An 18,283-nucleotide genomic window follows, 5' to 3' on the forward strand; every position below is an offset into this window, starting at 1 on the left:
GGCTAAACCGCATCATTAGAATCATTCATTTTCATCAGTAAATGAATAATAAACATTAATTTCAAAAGTAATCTTGTTATGAAAACATATTAATGCGCATCATAATCAGTTAGCAATGAATTTCTCTTTTTCTAACACTTTCAAAACCCTTTTATGGTATTGTTAATTCACTTGCTTCAACTACTGTGTCACTTCATTTAAAACATGCAATGTGCACAATCTGTGAATGTATCATGTAATATGATTTTAAATATTTAGCGTCATCACTTACCTTCTGGTTGCTGCTGCATACTCGTTTCCTTGTCCTTAGCTAGGTCTACTTTCTTTGAGCGGACAATTGTGGGCTAATATGCCTAAATGAGGATGAAACCCCCACCTCTGTACTTAAGCCAGGTCAATCCAGCTCTGACTTGACGTTACGGTAGTTCAATTAGGTGGGGTTAATGCATGAGAGCATGATGGCCTCATGAAGAGTCGCGCAAACAATACCTTACAATAATAATCTTGTAAAAAGTACTCTGCAGGAGTAAATGCACGGCTGCAGGGTGAGCAATCCGGAGCCCGGACACACGATGCTGCATACTGATATTGCTTGGCAGCCCCTGCTCCCACTTCTGTCCACTCCCCTCCACTGCATTGGTCTTCTGGAATTATGTGCAAAAAAGATAACACTATCTTTTTCAAGACCTGCATATCCTGTTTTATAATCACCCATTCTTTGCTTGCTTCACCATTACTCTATGAGCTGTTTCTGCAAAAGCGTGCTCCCACCCCAAAAACAAAATCATAACATACTATGTGACAGTCAAAAAGAATAAATACTGGCCTTGACCCAACATCAGAACCTGAAATACATGGCCATCTGGAGCTCTACAACCAATAAGGATGCAAGACAGCCAGGAACCATACATAAACCACAGAATGTTTCAGATGGACAGTGAGCTAATCTTGGAAATATTTATGCAAACTTCTATGACTAGTTCTCCCTTGACAGAGGAACATTCTTGCAATGGAAGAGTATGGCTGCTACAGCACGTTGTGATTTTTAAGGCTGTCTTTACTCGCGAAAGCACTAGAACTACTCTTATTGCCTTGGTGTCCATTGACTCCTTTCGGGCAGGCATGGGGAAGGTGAAAAGGGGCTGCTCGCGCAAACAGACCCCATCTCCTATACATGTGGCCAGGGAATGCATTTTCTGAGCAGGTCTTACATACCATTTCCACTGCAATACGAAGGGTTTAATTTGCAATAGATATGAACATATGTACATCCACGACATATCTGCATGAGCACTGCTACACGAAGGGCTCTACTTCAAGCTGTGGACATTCTTCTTCCCTGCCTTTCCCTGTACAAGGCTAGAAAACACCTGCAAAGGAAACATGTTGCGAGCGCAGGACCTGATTCATAATTTTTGATTAAAAGGAACCATCTCAAATATAGACCAGTGCTTATTTTGACTGATGGTTTCTGGTGCTCGGCACATGCCACTTGATTGCCAATACCAGCACTTGTGACAGTCTGTCTCATGGTGGCGCTGCTTGTCTTACTTAGAGAGAAGCAAGCACAGATCATGATGTGACCAGGGGCAGACACACTACCACCAACACGTGGCTTTTCTAGGGTCCAACTCTTGATTCTGCACATGAAACCCCAGGGCACAAGTCCTAAAAAAAGAAGTGGGGGGGGGGACGCTGTCACCGGAAGTGACGTCACAACAGGAAGTGACGTCATGAAAGGTGCCAAGCTCCTCATCCCAGAGAGGCCGCAGAGCGAAGTCCAGCTGTTTGGCAGGGAGACGGTGTCCCCCCCCCAGGTAAAATAAATGTGTGTGGCGGCCATTTTAGGTTGCGCAGTGCGAGCGGGAGTCGGCACAGAGACTCGGAGAGCACCTGCTGTTGTATATTATAATAAACAAACGTTTACACCCTCAATCTGGCCCCGGTGATTATTTACACAAGCAGTGAGAGCACCTTCACAGTGGCGAAGAGGCTGGGAGATCATTAGAAGAAAAAAAAAAAAAAAAGAAAGCACGAAGAACACCTTCAGGACAGGAACCCAGCACAGGAAGGAGAAGAGCAACAGTAACCAGAGGGCCACAACGAGGACACAGTGGGAGCAAAGAGGAACCTAGTCACAGACAGCAGCAGGAGAGCGTGGCAGTGGCGAAGGGCCAAGCAGAAGAACAGCAGAAGGAATAAATCAGCACCAGGTACATGGGACAGAAGGAACCCGGGGCGAGTAGCAAGACAGAGCCCCGCAGAGAACCCCTTGAAGTACCGAAAAATTATTTACCACCTCCCAATTATAGTTATATTCACAACCAATCCCATTCCCATTACCAATAATCAGTCGGTTGGCAGTGTAGAAGATCCAAGCATTTATTAGAACAAACAAACTCTGCCAGAGGAGCTCCTTGCGACCTAACCCCACGAGGTCCGCCAAGAAGACTGCTGGCACACTGTCAGAACATCACATATATACAGTTGAATTTGCAGGAACATGGCCCAAGATGGAAAAATACAAGCTGGTACAGGTTGGTACAGAAAGGGAAGCCCATATATGGCACACAAAGGAGCTGAAACAGCAGTTCTGCAACAGTTGGGTTAATTCTCAGGAGAACAACTTTGGTGCAAGGAATGAATGAGGTCTGCTAATGTACGACTCGAGCGAGGCCACAAAATGGTGTCGGTCGAGTCAAGCGAGTGAAAAATGCAGAAAGTGGTACAAGCTGAAAATCTGAAATACTACAATACGGATTTATGCTAATGTTTGTGTGCATATGCGAAATCGTTTAGATACATCAAGCTAATCTTAAAGTATCGATTATATGTGTTGTATAAACGAAAATCGATTCCGGTTCCTCACCCTTAGCATCCACATAGGACCGGCCTGAGAAAGGGACACCCAGGGGAGAACACCCAGAAGTAGCGCCCCACCAAAGAGAGGCCCTGGCGGAGACAGCGAGGAATGGAGACAATGGGACAGGGTGTCTCCAACAGGACCAAACGCTCGGAGCGGGTGCAAGCGCGCTGGGCAGCCCGAGAGGCCGGGGGCGGAACCAGAAAGACGCGACAAAATGAGTGCGCAGGCATCGTCACTTACGACCCCGATCCAGTTTTTACCCAAATCAGGAGAGCCATTGATGAAATGGGAGGAATGAAGAGAGTATTTCATGAACAACATAGAAGCACTGGAGGATGAGAACGGAGAAGCCTTCCCCAGTAAAAGGAAGAAGAGGATACTTCTGCCCAACTTATGCCCGGAAGGTATCAGGGTATTCCAGAACCTCGTGCCCACGCCCAGACCTGCTACAGACGACGACGTATTAAGACATACAATAGAAGATCTGAATAACCACTATCGACCAGCAGTGTGCACATCCATTGATCAATACAATTTCCAGCAAAGGAAACAGGAGGCTGGCGAATCAATTAATGACTACGTTTCCGCGCTAAGGAAGCTGGCGATAACGTGTAAATTCGGCGTCTTGCATGATGAATTCATAAAGGACCAGATAGTCATGCACACCACCAATAAGACAGTCCAAGATAAATTATGGGTGAATGGGGACGCCACGCTTAAGGAAGTGATAGCCATGGTGAAAAAGGCTGAACTGTCAAAAAGATCCGCGGACGCAGCCAAAAGAGATCATGGTGAACAAAGTAGATGCTGCAGATCCAACAGGAAGGAACAAAGCCACAAAGGCAGAAAGCAAAGGACCGAACAGGTGGACAGGGAAACCCATGCAGCAAAGGGAGCAGAACATAGAAAGCACGAGCACGTGCTAGCGGTGCGGAAGCCAGGCCCATGCAACCCACGTCAAAAGATGTCTGGCGTTCCGAGCCAAGAGCATGTTCTGTTGCATAATAGGGCACTACGAGAAGGTTTGCCACCGGAAAATGAAAAGACCCATGGTGAAATATGTGGCGCAAGATCAAGAGGATGAAGAAGAGGGAGAACAGGAGGAAGAAGACAACGTACTATGTGTAGAAGGGCAAGCACTGGGCATAGATTGCAGACGATCCCGCAACCCACAATGTTACATGGTAATAGGCGGTGTGCAGATTAAAATTGTAGTGGACTCGGGGTCCCCGTACACTATTGTCCAAAGAGCAGTGTGGAATGAAAAGTTCAGACTCAGTCTAGGCCCACGACTAGAACCGCGGGATATAAGACCAGTCATGTACACAGGAGAACCCATCCTGATGGTCGGATACAGAGTCCAAAACTTTGAATTCAAAGGGCGAAGCACAGAGTGCAAATTGTATGTAGCGGAGAAGGGGCCATCAGTCCTGGGGTGGATGGACCAAGGTGACTTAGGCATACAGTCGGATCCAGGAGGAGACAAGCAAGTGCTGATGTCAGCCCCAGAACGTTGGCCGGACTTTGAAAGGATGAGGAGTGACTTCCCCAAGGTATTCGGCGGGAGAGTTGCCAAATTAGAAAAGTTCACGCATCAGATAGAACTCAAGGAGAATTCCAAACCAATCTCCCACAAAGTAAAGAACGTACCCATAGCAGTAAGAGAGGCAGTACAGCAAGAGTTGCACAGATTGGAGGAAAATGGAATAATCAAACCTATAAATTGCTCTGAGTGGTTGGCGCCCCTAGTGGTAGCAATGAAGCCTAACGGGAAGGCCCGCCTCTGTGTGGATTTGAGAGAACTGAACAAATGCATCATTGTGGAAAAATTTCCGCTGCCTCGCATCGAAGAGATGTTAGCAAAGACCAAAGGAGTGAAGTGGTTCTCCACTATTGATCTTAAGTCAGCCTATCAGCAAATAGCCTTACACCCTGCGAGCTGTAAACTCACATCGTTCATAACACCATTCGGATGTTACCAATTCAGACGCATGCCCTTTGGCCTTGCGTCAGCGGTGGCAGTGTTCCAGAAATTAATGCACCGCCTATTCAAAGACATTGAAGGTGTGCAGTACTTCCAAGACGACATATTAGTGATGGGAAAAGACCTCAAGGATCACAATAAGAAACTTGACATGGTGCTACGCGTTCTGGAAGACAACGCCCTAACCGCAGAGTGGGAGAAATGCCGTCTCAGAATGACCTCTGTCACATACCTGGGGCACGAGATTGGAGAACATGGCATCATGCCAAAAAGGGCTAACGTGAAGGCGATCTGTGACGCCCCAGCACCAAGCAGTAAAGAAGAAGTGAGATCCTTCTTAGGCATGGCTGAATATTACAGCAAATTTGTACAACATTTTGCCACTAAGACGCACCACCTGAGGCAACTCATTAAGGACAAAACAGCATTCTCGTGGACAGAAGAAACACAAAAGGAGTTTGTAGCCCTAAAGAACGACATCAGCCAGGCCGTACCCCTGCAAGGCTACGACCCCCAAGGGCAGTCAGTATTGACGACGGATGCCACAGAAAAAGGACTGGGAGCAGTCCTCATGCAGGAGGGGGCGGATGGCACGATGGAAACTCTCAGCTTCGCGTCAAGGGCCCTATCACCCACGGAACAAAAATTCTGCGTGATAGAGAAAGAGATGCTGGCAGGAGTGTGGGCCATGGGGAAGTGTGGCCAGTTCCTATGGGGTACGGGTTTTCACCTTAAGACTGACCACAAGCCACTTGTCAAGGTACTCACATCGAGTGGACATGCGAGCGCCACGCATCACCAAGATGACTCTGAAACTGCTCGAGTACAGATACGACGTAGAGTACATCCCGGAAACGAGGAACAAGGTAGTGGACTACCTAATCAGGGCTTCAGCCATGGAGGAAGCCTCTGCCAGCGTGAGGGAGAGTGAAGAGATGGTGGCCTTAATGGAGGATCCAGAGAAAGTGATAAGTAACCTGGAGGGGACCGAAGCATATGGAGGAGACCGGGACATCAAAGAAGTCAAGGAATGTATCCTATGAGGATGGCCCGAAAAGAAAAGGTTGCGGACAGCACTAAGGAAGTTTTATGAAGTGCGAGAGGAACTATCTATAGACGACAAAGATGTATTCCTATACAGAGGAGATAAAGTAGTCCCGCCAACAACATTGGTACCCCACCTGGTAGCTGTGCTACACGAGGGACACCTGGGTATCGTAAAGACAAAGATGAGAGCGAAGCAAACGTACTGGTGGCCAGGAATGGACATCCAAATTGAAAGGCACGTGAGGGACTGTGACCAGTGTCAAAGGGCGTACAAGACCCTGACACACTCTTAGACCCGCATTAGGGAAGTTTGCCACCCGATAAACCCCTGGGCAGAGGTGTCCATAGACAATCTGGGTCCTATATTATACACCCAGGGCACGCCCAAATATCTATGCGTCCTGGTGGACAGGTACTCTAAGTGGCAGGAAGTGCATGTCCAGGAAGACATGGATACCGATACAGTTCTCAGATTTTTCACCTCCATCTTCCTTAGGGAAGGCATTCCCAGATCCATATTAAGTGACAACGGACCGCAGTTCACCTCTGAAAAATGGCACAAGTACATGGAGATGAACGGCATTAAGACCAAACACACCACCATATATCACCCTGCAGGGAATGGTCAGGTGGAGCGGTTTAACAGGGTCATTATGGGATCAGTCCAAGCCGCCATCACAATGGGCAAGGATTGGGAGAAGGAAGTCCAAAGGATGTTGTGGGCCTACCACATCACCCCCACGAGCACGGGGTACAGTCCCTTCCAGATTTTGAGAGGAAGAGAACCATTTACCAAAGACAATTTGACTTGGAAGGAAAAGACAGTGACAAGCAAATGGTCACCAGCGGTGGTGCAGCATAACCTGGAGAAAGCCCAAAAGATATATGCTGAACATTATAACTGGAGACGAAACATGAAAGAAACATCCCTTGAAAGAGGGGAATGGGTGAGAGTCAAATTAGCAGGACTGCGAAGAAAAGGGGACAGCAAATACAGCCAACCTCTACAAGTAAAGGAAGTATACGACAGAGCGGAGCTGCTCAGTGATGGTAACGTGTGGTCCCAAGACCGCATGTCCAAATGCAGTAAGATTCTACAATGGTCCCATGAGGAAAGTGAGAGGACAGCGCATGACCGGATGCCACAAGAGAAAGCAGAAAGCGCCCCGGGAAAAGAAGGAAGTCCTGGAGCAGAAGATAGCGGTGAAGAGCTGGGAGCCAGTGATATGCCCGGAACAGGAGAACATCAAGGAGAGGAGACTGAGACCCAGAGGAGAGGACAATTGTTGTTTCCCCCTTTCGGAACAAAGTTATCATGCAATAAACCACACTCCAGACCGTGTGAGCATTAAAGACCATTTATTAGGACAATATTGCACATTTAAATCAACACAATACGGTTCATCCTAATTCAAATAAAATTTTTAACAACAACCATTACTATCTCAGTCTCCCCGCTCCATTCGCAGCTCACCATTTCATCCTCATCATCACCCTTCTCCATTGCTCATGCTGACCTTGTTCCATATAACCCCAAACTCTCCTTCAAACCCCCCCCACCCGCCCCTTACCCTCGCCCAGCTGCCCCCATGGGAGGCCTGTTGTTTCCCAGTTTTGGGGGGTCCACCCAGTCCTCACCAAGCACCCTCTGCAGCTGCCATAGCCTCATCCCTCTCCCCACAAAGGAGGGCCCATTTCTTTTCAAGCTGCACCACTAGCCTCTGTTCACTGGTTTTTACCTCCAGGTCCACCCGGGCCCTTCTTTCCCAAATTGCTCCTGTGCCCTTCCCCGACCCCCCTGACATTGCCCCCCATGCCTACAATCCCCCTCCCTGTCCTAAGGTCCCTGTAATAACCTTCTTTACAAGGGTTTACTTGTATATCTTCTTTGTTAAGGTCATATGCAAGGTGGTACAAAAAGGGTGCTGCTCCCTTGAGATACAACTCAGACCAAATGCAGCATTCTACAAATTCTACTCAAACCCATTTTAAACTATGTCATACATTCTAAGTTCTAACATTACATTCTATTATGACTAATAGGTTACCACACATCTCCATTCTTTATAAAATTTAAAGAAAAAAAAAACAAGTATCTACCAAAACAAACTAATATGTAAGGTATATGTTTTAGTCACACACAAAATCCTGTAAAAATTTAGGTGTGACTACTTTCCTCCCACTTTAGGTATAAACAAGTTGATAATCCACCGAATCATTTGTAGAGCAAGTAGGTACACACTCTTGAACACCTGGATATGTAACAGCTTTAAGATCCAACTTAATATTACCTGATTCCTCTGCATCATTATCATTTAAAACCACAGTTTCTTGAACTGGAACAAAATCAGATTGAACAGAAACAGAATCAGATCCAGACATGGAGCTCAACCACGAGTAGTTACTCACATCTCCCTCCTTGAAACTGTTTCCTGAATCAGAACACCTAGCTAATGCAATTCTGCTCATGTGATGAATGGTACCATCATCCAGCATCACCGTATTGCGCGTCACTTTGGTAATTGTCCTGGGATCTGAGAAACGCAGTTGAAGTTTTCCAACTTTCTTTGCGTTTTTGACCCTAACTAATTGACCCACCTTAACACATGTCTCCTTGGTACCATGTTTCTTATCAGTTCAGTTCATTTAGTCTTTATTTCGAATAAAATTCATAAAAGACAGCAAATATAAAAAAACATTATCGACAATTACAACATTTTACAATGGATCCCCAGGTATATAAGAGAATTTACCTTCAGACAATATACAAACATAAAAAAAAAAAAAAAAAAATCAAGTTAAAAAAAGGGGTTACAATTTCTTTACGCGAATTAGCCACATCCACCCCAAGAATTTGGCAACACAAATCACAGATTTTTCAGTGCGTAAATCGCGTAATTTCAACAGGGCTACACAATTCCCCCCACAATTTAAGGTTTTACAAATTGGTTTCAACCATTTTAGTCTAGGCAATCGATATGCAGGGCAAGCAAAAAATATATGACCGATACTTTCAACCTGGTCAGGACAAAAGGGGCATTTATTGCTTGTATTCTTTGCCCACTTTGCAGTAAAGGAGTTGATCGGCAAAGTACCCACCCGAAACTGATGATACAGCTTACGGTCAAGGGTTTTGCATATCAAGTCCCAGTAGGGCTCAAGGGACGGTGTTATCTTATGCGTTAAGAACAGTACCGTTAGGCTATTTTCTGATGAAAGGGAGACCAGTGCAGATTTCTTTGCAGCCCAAAATAACTCTTTGAATTCCACTTTAGATGGGAACCTAGAACATTCAGGATGTAGCCATAATTCGGGGAGGCCCATGGAATACAATATTTGTTTGACCTCCCGCAGCCATGGGATTTTCTGAGCACCCCACAATGATCTAACCTCGCCCAATTCATGAGCGAAAAGACTAAGTTCTTGGGTCGTCCAGAGGCGACGCCAAAGAGCTACAAGACGATACTGTGCCATCTTGTTCAGCGGTCTACAGCCTAAGTCTAAAAGCAATGGTTTTACGGGTGACGATTGAGGAAGCCCCACTAAGTTCCGAAGAAACCTGTTCTGTGCTGTGGTTAGTGCTGACAAGCCTTTGTAGCCCCATATGTCCGCACCATACAGGGTAGCTGCATTAACCTTGGCCTCATAGATTTTTAACGCCGGTGTAATGCGTTTGGTCAAGGTTTTTTTCTGTTCCTTCAGCAAGCATCCTGCAAGGCGAACAAATTTGAGAATTAAAACCTCCAACTGGGGGTTCCAAGTAAGTTGATGGTCAAGAGTCACGCCCAAATATGTCATGACTTTGACCTGTTCAATTGGGACACCGTCTAATAAAAATGAACTTTTAATTGGTTTATTTTTGTTAAAAATCATAAATTTAGTTTTATCAGCATTAATCTGAAGGTCATTTATTGTGCAAAATTCAGCAAATCTGTTTAAGGCAGCTTGTAGGCCGCTCCGGGTCTTGGAAAGGAGAAGGGTGTCGTCGGCGAATATTAACATGGGATATTTTGATCCCCCCAGGGTGGGAGCATCAGTTTGTGCTTCGCTAAAAAATGCAACCACCCGGTTGATAAACAGGAGAAACAGGGTAGGGGCCAGCACGCAACCCTGCCGGACCCCACGTTCGACAGGGAAGCTAGCGGTCACCTGACCCTGTTTCCCCCATCTTACACGGGCAAAGTTATCCTCATGTAAGCGCCTGACCAGCTCTAATAGTTCAGGTGGAAGGCCCATGAGTCTGAGGGCTTCCCAAAGTTTTGCCCTGGGAACCAGGTTGAATGCCGACCTGAGATCGACAAAGGCGGCGTAGATGACACCACCGCCCAAGAAAACCACCTTCCAATACAGCATGGTAAGACGAAACACCTGATCTAGGGTGCTGGTGCCAGATCTAAACCCTGCCTGCATGGGGGAGAGTGTGTTATTCTGCTCAATCCACCCCTGTATTCTAGCCAGGGCCATTCTTGATACCACTTTTTGAATAGTATCGATCAGGCTAATGGGGCGATAGTTTTTCGGTGAAGATCGATCCCCTTTCTTGTAAACTGGAAGTATCTCAGCCCCTTTCCAGGATTGAGGTACCCTTTCCCCTGCTGCAATAGAATTTGCTAAGGTTGTCATATAAGGGACCCACAGATCTAAATTCAATTTAAAAAGGTCCGCTGGTACAGCATCAATAGCTGGGGCTTTCCCAGACTGAATAGAACCTAATGCATGTTCGGTGTCTGAGGTACAAAAGGTAAGCCTATCCCCATAAGATACTGATATAGCCCCTGCTAAGGACTCGCCTGCCAACTGGACGATATTAGGATCTTTAAAATGAGCGGAAAAAAATTCCACCCAATCTGCAGCGGAAACATGATTTTCAGGGGTTAGTGAATCTGAGCCCCTACCCCATCTGACTAACTCCCAAAACTTAATTTGGTTGGACGACTCACAGGCTTTAAGAAGATCAAGCCAGTACGAATCATCCCATTCCCTTTTAGCTTCCCAAATAATGCGTTTGTAAGCCTGTCTCGCTTTCCTGATGTCTGGAGTGTTTCTAGATTTAACAGCAGCAATTAAGATGCCATGGGCTTCTCTGCAATTTTTATTATACCAACCTTTGAAATGCTTCCCTTTCTGTTTTCTACATGGCCTGGTGAGAAGTTCCTTAATAGCCGCAAAACATGCCTCATGGAGATCAACAATAATGGGCTTTGCCCTGTCATTAGGAGATAATGCAATCATCCTATCTCTAGTGTCTAGGACCAGTTCTTCTATTTGACAGACAAGCTCTTGATCAGCTATGACCCTTGACCATTTGACCCGTCTTCTGTTATCACACAGGACTAGGTCTGATGTAATACAAGCTGTTTCTGTCTGGGGGAGCCCTAGACCAGGGACCCTAAGTACAAGTGAGAGTGAGTTATGATCGCTCTCTGGCCTGATTTCTATTGACATATCAATTAAGTAGCCCAGAATTCAATGTTAACCAATATGTAGTCGATGCGACTCGTACTAGACCCATTGTCAAAGGTTGGTTTTCCCGCCTTGTCAGACAAGCTGCGGCCATTCACCGCCCGGAGCCCCCCTTCCAGGCAGAGCCCAAGCCAGTGGAGGGCAGCCTCCGTACCCCTGACACCCCTATTTATTGCTAGCGGGGGAATATTCCAGACATTATCTTCATCCATCCCTACATCCTCAGCAAGACTCAGGATGGGTTCAAATGAGCAGTTCAGGTCACCAGCCACTAAAATGAGCTGGTCACTTTTATACTCATTTAGGAAATCTTCCAAATCATTAAGGATAGGTTGCTTCCTTCCACCCTGACAACCTCGGGCATATTTTTATTTATTTTATATTCTTCTATAGCGCATGAATAGACCCCCGGAGGGGTATCTCCGCGCTTTGCCAGTGAGAATAGCCTCAGATGGTAGTGAAGAGGTGAATGGTGCGATTTGAGAGAGGGGGATCAGTTACTGGGGAATAAATGTGTTTTTAGGACCTTACGAAAGGTCAGATGGTTGGTCAGTGTTCTCATCTCAAGGGGTAGGGAGTTCCAAAGCTTTGGTCCAAGATGGGCCAGGGCTCGCCCTCCTTGTCTGGCCTTTTTTATTCTAGGCACCTGCAGAAGCTGCTGGTTACCAGAGCGCAGGGTTCACCCAGGGGCGTAAGGCAGGAAGATGTTGGTCAGATATTTAGGGCCTTTGCCTATCACACTTTTGTGGATTGTGCATAAGGTCTTAAAATGCACTCGCTTCCTCACTGGTAACCAATGGAGTTTAGTCAGCAGTGGGAGGGAAGGAGTCCTGGGGGGGGGCGTTGAGGACTATCCTTGCTGCCGTGTTTTGGATTACCTGCAGTTTTTTGAGCTGCCCTTCATTTGCTCCCAAAAGAAGGCCATTGCAGTAATCCACTCTGCTGATAACTAATGCCTGCACTAGTGTTTTTCTATGGCAGTCTGGCAGGTAGGGAAACACTCTCCTTAGCATTCCGATGGCTCGGAAGCAGGTACTCGCCACCTGGTTTACGTGGTCCTTGTAAGTAAGTGTTTGGTCTATTAACACTCCTAGGTTTCTCACTGTGTTTTTGGGACTAGGGACAGGACCTAATTCCAGGGGCCACCAGTCCGGTGTCCAATGTGTTACTGCTTGTCCAAACAGCATGACCTCCGTTTTTCCTATATTGCATTGGAGACAGTTTGCTGACATCCAAGCAGATATAGCTCTCATTCCCTCTGCGAAAGATTTTTTTATCGCAGGTGTCAGTTCTTTAAAGGGAAAGAGGAGTTGGGTGTCGTCAGCGTACGACACTGGTGTAAACCCAAATGATCTTGCTAGGTTGGCTAGGGGATAGATATTAATTAGAACAATATCCTTACAGTTCTCCTTACTTAGGGATATACAAAGGAGATCAGAATTCTTCACCAGGATTTCCCTGGCGCTGAAACCAAGTGAGTTTTTTATCCCTATGGTGAGACCACCCGAAGCCCTACCCCTGGGGCCCTGCGTTGCTGGTTTATAAAAATTTAGGAAGCCTACTCTAAACAGGGTATCAACTGACCAGGTTTCTTGAAAAACGATGATATCATGTGTAGTAATATAATCTACCCAATCATTGTTATCCAGGCGACCCCTTAAACCTGCTATATTCCATGAGGCCACCTTAATTTCATTATCTGGATTACTAGGGCTAGAAGTCTCAGATTGTCCCTGAACTCCTAACTCAGCCGGGATTAGATTATAAACATTGTCCAGTGTTGTTTGTGGGCCTGATGCTGACATAGAACAAGCCACACTGGGTACTGACAGGGTGGATGGAGTAGGATCTACTGGGTGTTTTAGAGCAACCACCCCTCCGAGTCAGTCAACCTCATCCAAACAGCCAAACATATTTGATGTAGCAACCCCTTGCCACCAGGTATTCTGGTTAGACCCACCATTCCCATATCCTCTGTGCCTGGGCTTTTGGATTGTCGTCCAAGACCCTCCCATTCCAAGCTGTCGTCGAGGAGGATAGAAAAAAGTGAGGGGTCTAACAACGACTGAGTGGTCATCTTCGCAAGGGGCCCATGAACAAAGATGCTGTGCTGTATGGGGGTCAGCAAAGGACACCACTATACAGTCACCAGTGATGGTTTTGTGAGTGGGTCCAACCCATGGTACTCTTCGCACCATTAGTACCCGACTTCTTTGGTGGCTAGGTAGCTGTCTATTCGTGTTAAGCCAATGAATTACCTTATTTTTAAGAGGCCAATGGTTCTCTTTAGTTTGTGGGTCAAGAGCAGGTACACCAGCTAATACAATGACATATGGACTAGCCTCCGGTGGTAAGTCAATATAACCACCACGAAAATTCGGTCGGCTAGATTCTAAAAATGGCAAATTCTTGTTAGTCAAATGGTTAGACTGTTGTACGACATCTTGTGGCCTGGGTTTAGAACATGCTACATTCTGTTGTAGACAAGTTTGAGCCCTAGCATTAGATGGTGCTGTAGTCTTTGCGGGGCAAGCTTGTTGTCTGGGTTTGGGTGGTACTGGGTCCTGGGACGGGAGACAAGCGCTAAGATTTGAAATAGTAATAGCGTTGTCCCCAACTTTCGTACGGGGTTTTGGTACAGGTTTAGGACCTGGAGGTGGAGGGGCCGGGGGTTCTGACTCTAGTGCCTGGGAAGTTGAGCCGTCACCCTGTGGAAGCCTAGCTTCCATTTGCTTAAGACTAAGGCTAGCCAGTGTGACTATAGTCCTGTCCATTTCTAACAAATGGTTTTCCATTCTGGAAAGTCTAAGTTCCAGGGGGGTAAGTAACTTTTTAAGTGTGTCCCAAACAGTTTTTAAAAATTCCTCATCCCCCCTCCTATCCCCCTCTACCACACTCAATCTACTCTCCTTTGACCCTTCCTTGCTCTTGTCGGGGAGAATTACCACCGGGGGATCCAGCATCACACCGCTTGGGGCATGGATGGTATCACTGCCTAATGAAGCTGTGTTGGCTTTATCTTTTCCTTCCCTGACCCCAAATGTGCCCAATGGCTGTCTACTATTAAAAAACTGAGATCTCGCAATTTTGGCCTTTTTGCGAGCAAAAGTAGACCTAGCAAGACTTTTCTTCTGCTGAAGGGCAACCTTTTTATCATTAGCAGCAATCTTGGGCATGACAATTTTTACTGGGGAACTTATACCAGCCACAAGAGTAGGTGGTGCAAACTCCTCCAGAGGTGTTAATATAGATTTCTTCACTTGCTCAGGTGGGGATGTGGTTAGCGGGTGGTGTATATCTACCACTGTAAGCAAGGAACGAGGGCCAGATGTACGCTCCGGGGTTAGCGCTAGGGCAAGGTTTCCTAAAGATGATTTTTTGGAAGAAGCAATATTTAGAGACAGTTTACGCGCAGCATCTAATTCTAGGGAAACCCTATGCTGCATTTTATTGATTTCCGCATCAATGGCCAAATTGGTCTTTGTGAGGAAATCATCCAGGGTCCCACTAGGTTTGTTAAGGCCCTTGGCAGTTTTACTGCGACTGCCCCGTGTACACTTGATCGAAAACAACGAGGAACAGTAGCACAAATAGAAAATAACTCAAATGATGAAAAGTTCAGCCAAGGGATATGGCCCAGCCCAGACCTCTTAGACCTCGAACGGCCTCAAACGGACCGCTCTTAGCCCGGTCTTTGCCCCGGGCTGCGTCCCGCGCTGCGGGAGAACGAACACTGTTTATAGTAGTTGGAAAGGGCGGGGGTGGGTGCGGCGAGCTGCTGAGTCCAAGTGCAGCAGGTAGCGCGAGTCCAGCTATGCGCTAGTCTTTTGGCAACAAAGAGGTGTCCCAAGGGTCCGGGGCTTGTTCTGGTGATTTTAACAGCCCTCCGATGGGCGGGGGGCGGAGCTACAGGGAGAGCGGACCGGAAGGTGGGCTCGGTCTCGCAGGGACACCTGGGTCAGGTAGTCCCTGCACGCTCGCAGCCCTGTAGCTTTGCTGGTCCCAAAGTCCTTTCCCTAGTGCCCCCACAGGAAGCAGGCAGAATCCGTACAAGTCCCACGGCGAGCTGCTGAGTCCAAGTGCAGCAGGTAGCGCGAGTCCAGCAATGCGCTAGTCTTTTGGCAACAAAGAGGTGTCCCAAGGGTCCGGGGCTTGTTCTGGTGATTTTAACAGCCCTCCGATGGGCGGGGGGCGGAGCTACAGGGAGAGCGGACCGGAAGGTGGGCTCGGTCTCGCAGGGACACCTGGGTCAGGTAGTCCCTGCACGCTCGCAGCCCTGTAGCTTTGCTGGTCCCAAAGTCCTTTCCCTAGTGCCCCCACAGGAAGCAGGCAGAATCCGTACAAGTCCCACGGCAAAGCAGCACCCGCGGAGCGGGTGCGGCAAGCTGCTGAGTCCAAGTGCAGCAGGTAGCGCGAATCCAGCAATGCGCTAGTCTTTTGGCAACAAAGAGGTGTCTTATCATAATACACCTTGTTCTTGTCTTCTGATTTGCAAATGTTTTCTCTGACTTTTGTACAACCCCAATTGTATTTTCTGCTTCTGCCCATCCATACAGGATTCATTTTACAATAAGGAAACCTGCTTCTCATTAAACCAAAAAGACTTTCACCGCAAGTATTGTGAACCGTTATTCTGTATGACCATAACATCTTATCTAATTCAGCACTCAAATCTTTTCTTCCTTTGTTGACAACTGTAATGTTCCTTTTATTACCCAGTTGACTCTTTCTACAACAGAGTTTCCTTTTGGATGGTATAATGCAGTAAACTTCTGAGTAATGCCCGTAGATTCCATGAACCTTTCCATAGAATCCGATTTGAACTGTACCCCATTGTCTGTTAAAAGAGAAGAGGGCAATCCTTCTCTAATGAAGCACTCATCTAGAAATCTATTACCATATCAGTGTTCACACTCTCCACCACCTTTAGTGCAGTCCACCTTGAAAACAGATCCACTAAAACCAAAATATGCTTACAAGAACCATCTTGCCATACTATGGGTCCCATTATGTCTAATGCTAATTCCTTCCACGGTAATTTGGGACATCCCAAGGAAGACATTGGAGGATTGAGTGTTTTTTTACTCTTATCTTCACACTCAAAACTGATACACTCTGGTACAGACCTTTCAATTTCTAGGTTAGTTCCAGGCCACCAGTACAAAGCCGTAATGTTTTTCTTAGTCCTGGAAATTCCTGGATGACCACCATGTCCCATTGTAATTATTTTGAAACGTACACCTTTGGGTGGAACAAGTTTATCCCCACGGCATACAAAACTGCTGTCTTAGCTTAGTTCATCTCTTACTTCCCAGATTGGTTTTAACTGAGAATCAGATTTGGAATGCGTGTCCCAACCATTAGTAATTTTTTCTTTAACTCCCTCAAGGACTACATCCTTTGTACATTCGCTTTCCCATTCTTCCTTAGATAAGCCTCGAGAATCAGAAAACACTCCCGCAACACAACAATCATTCCAGGGATTCTGATCAACTTCTCTAATGGGCAAGGAAGGTCTGCTTAGAAAATCTGCAATGACATTCTTAATTCCAGGTACACATTCAATTATATACACATAATCCTGAAGTCTCATAGATAATCTCGCAATCCTAGCTGATGCCCTAAATAATCCTACAGTAGTTAATAATTTGGTTAAAGGTTTATGATCAGAACGAAGTGTGAACTGTTTGCCCCAAATAAATTTGCAAAAATGTTTCATTGCCCACATGCATGCCAAAGTTTCCCGCTCAATGATGGAATACTTCTCTTCACATGGTGACAAGGAGCGTGATGCAAACGCCATGACTACCTCCACTCCTTGGTGTGACATTTGTGAGAGGACACTGCCTAAACCAGTACCACTGCCATCAGTAGTGAGAAAAGTCTGAGCTGTAGGATCAAATCCTTGTAACATGGGGGCATTAGCTATTGCTGACTTTATCTTATGAAATGCTTTCTTGCAACCCTCACTCCAAGTAAAAGGTGATTTGTTTTTCATCAAAATCCGCATTTCATATGTTTTCTGAAAAAATTGGTTGACGAACTTCGAGTAGAATTCCGCCAGACCCAAAAACGATCTGAGCTCATCCTTTGACTTTGGCTCTGGGGAATTAATGATGGCTTCAACCAATTTTGCTTTAGGTTTTATACCTCCTTCACAAATTTCGTGCCCCAAGAACGTGACCAATTTTTCTGCAAACTTGCATTTGCTCAATTCAGCAACTAAACCATTACACACAAGAATTTTTAGTACTTCTCTGAGGATAGAATCCTGATGAGACTTGCTCTTTCCCATTATCAATACGTCGTCTTGAAAAAAAATGACTTCCTGTATGTGACCAAATAACCTTGACATTAATCTTTGGAAAACTGCGGCCACTGAGGCTAAGCCAAAAGGCATACGCTTGAACCTGAATCAACCAAAGGGAGTACAACATTATGTTAAATGTCTGCTATCAGGATCCAGAAAGATTTGATGATATGCTGCAGATAAGTCCAAAGTGGAAAACCACTTAGCATCTCTAGTCAAAGACAACATTTCGTCTATTTTATGCAACGGGTATTGGTCAATAAGTATTTAGCTATTCAGATATCTCAAATCCACACACAAACGGGCCTTTCCGTTGGCCTTGCATGCTACGACCAATGGAGAAACCTACTCTGCTGCTTCTACTGTCTCAATTACATTTGAATATAACAATTTTTCCAATTCTGATTTGACCTCATCTCTAATGATCATTGGTATATTCCTTTCTTTGTGTATCTTAGGCACAGCATATTTTTTCAATCGAATATGGTGACTAAACCCTTTCAACTTACCCATTTCTTTTGAAAAGACAGAAGAGAATTCGTCAATAACCCATTTTTTAGTGTCTTCACCATGACATGAGACCAACGCTTGCTCTTTACTATTAGGGTCCAGA

The sequence above is a fragment of the Lissotriton vulgaris genome, chromosome 1_1 (assembly GCF_964263255.1).
Source record: "Lissotriton vulgaris chromosome 1_1, aLisVul1.2, whole genome shotgun sequence".
In the NCBI taxonomy this organism is placed as follows: Eukaryota; Metazoa; Chordata; class Amphibia; order Caudata; family Salamandridae; genus Lissotriton; species Lissotriton vulgaris.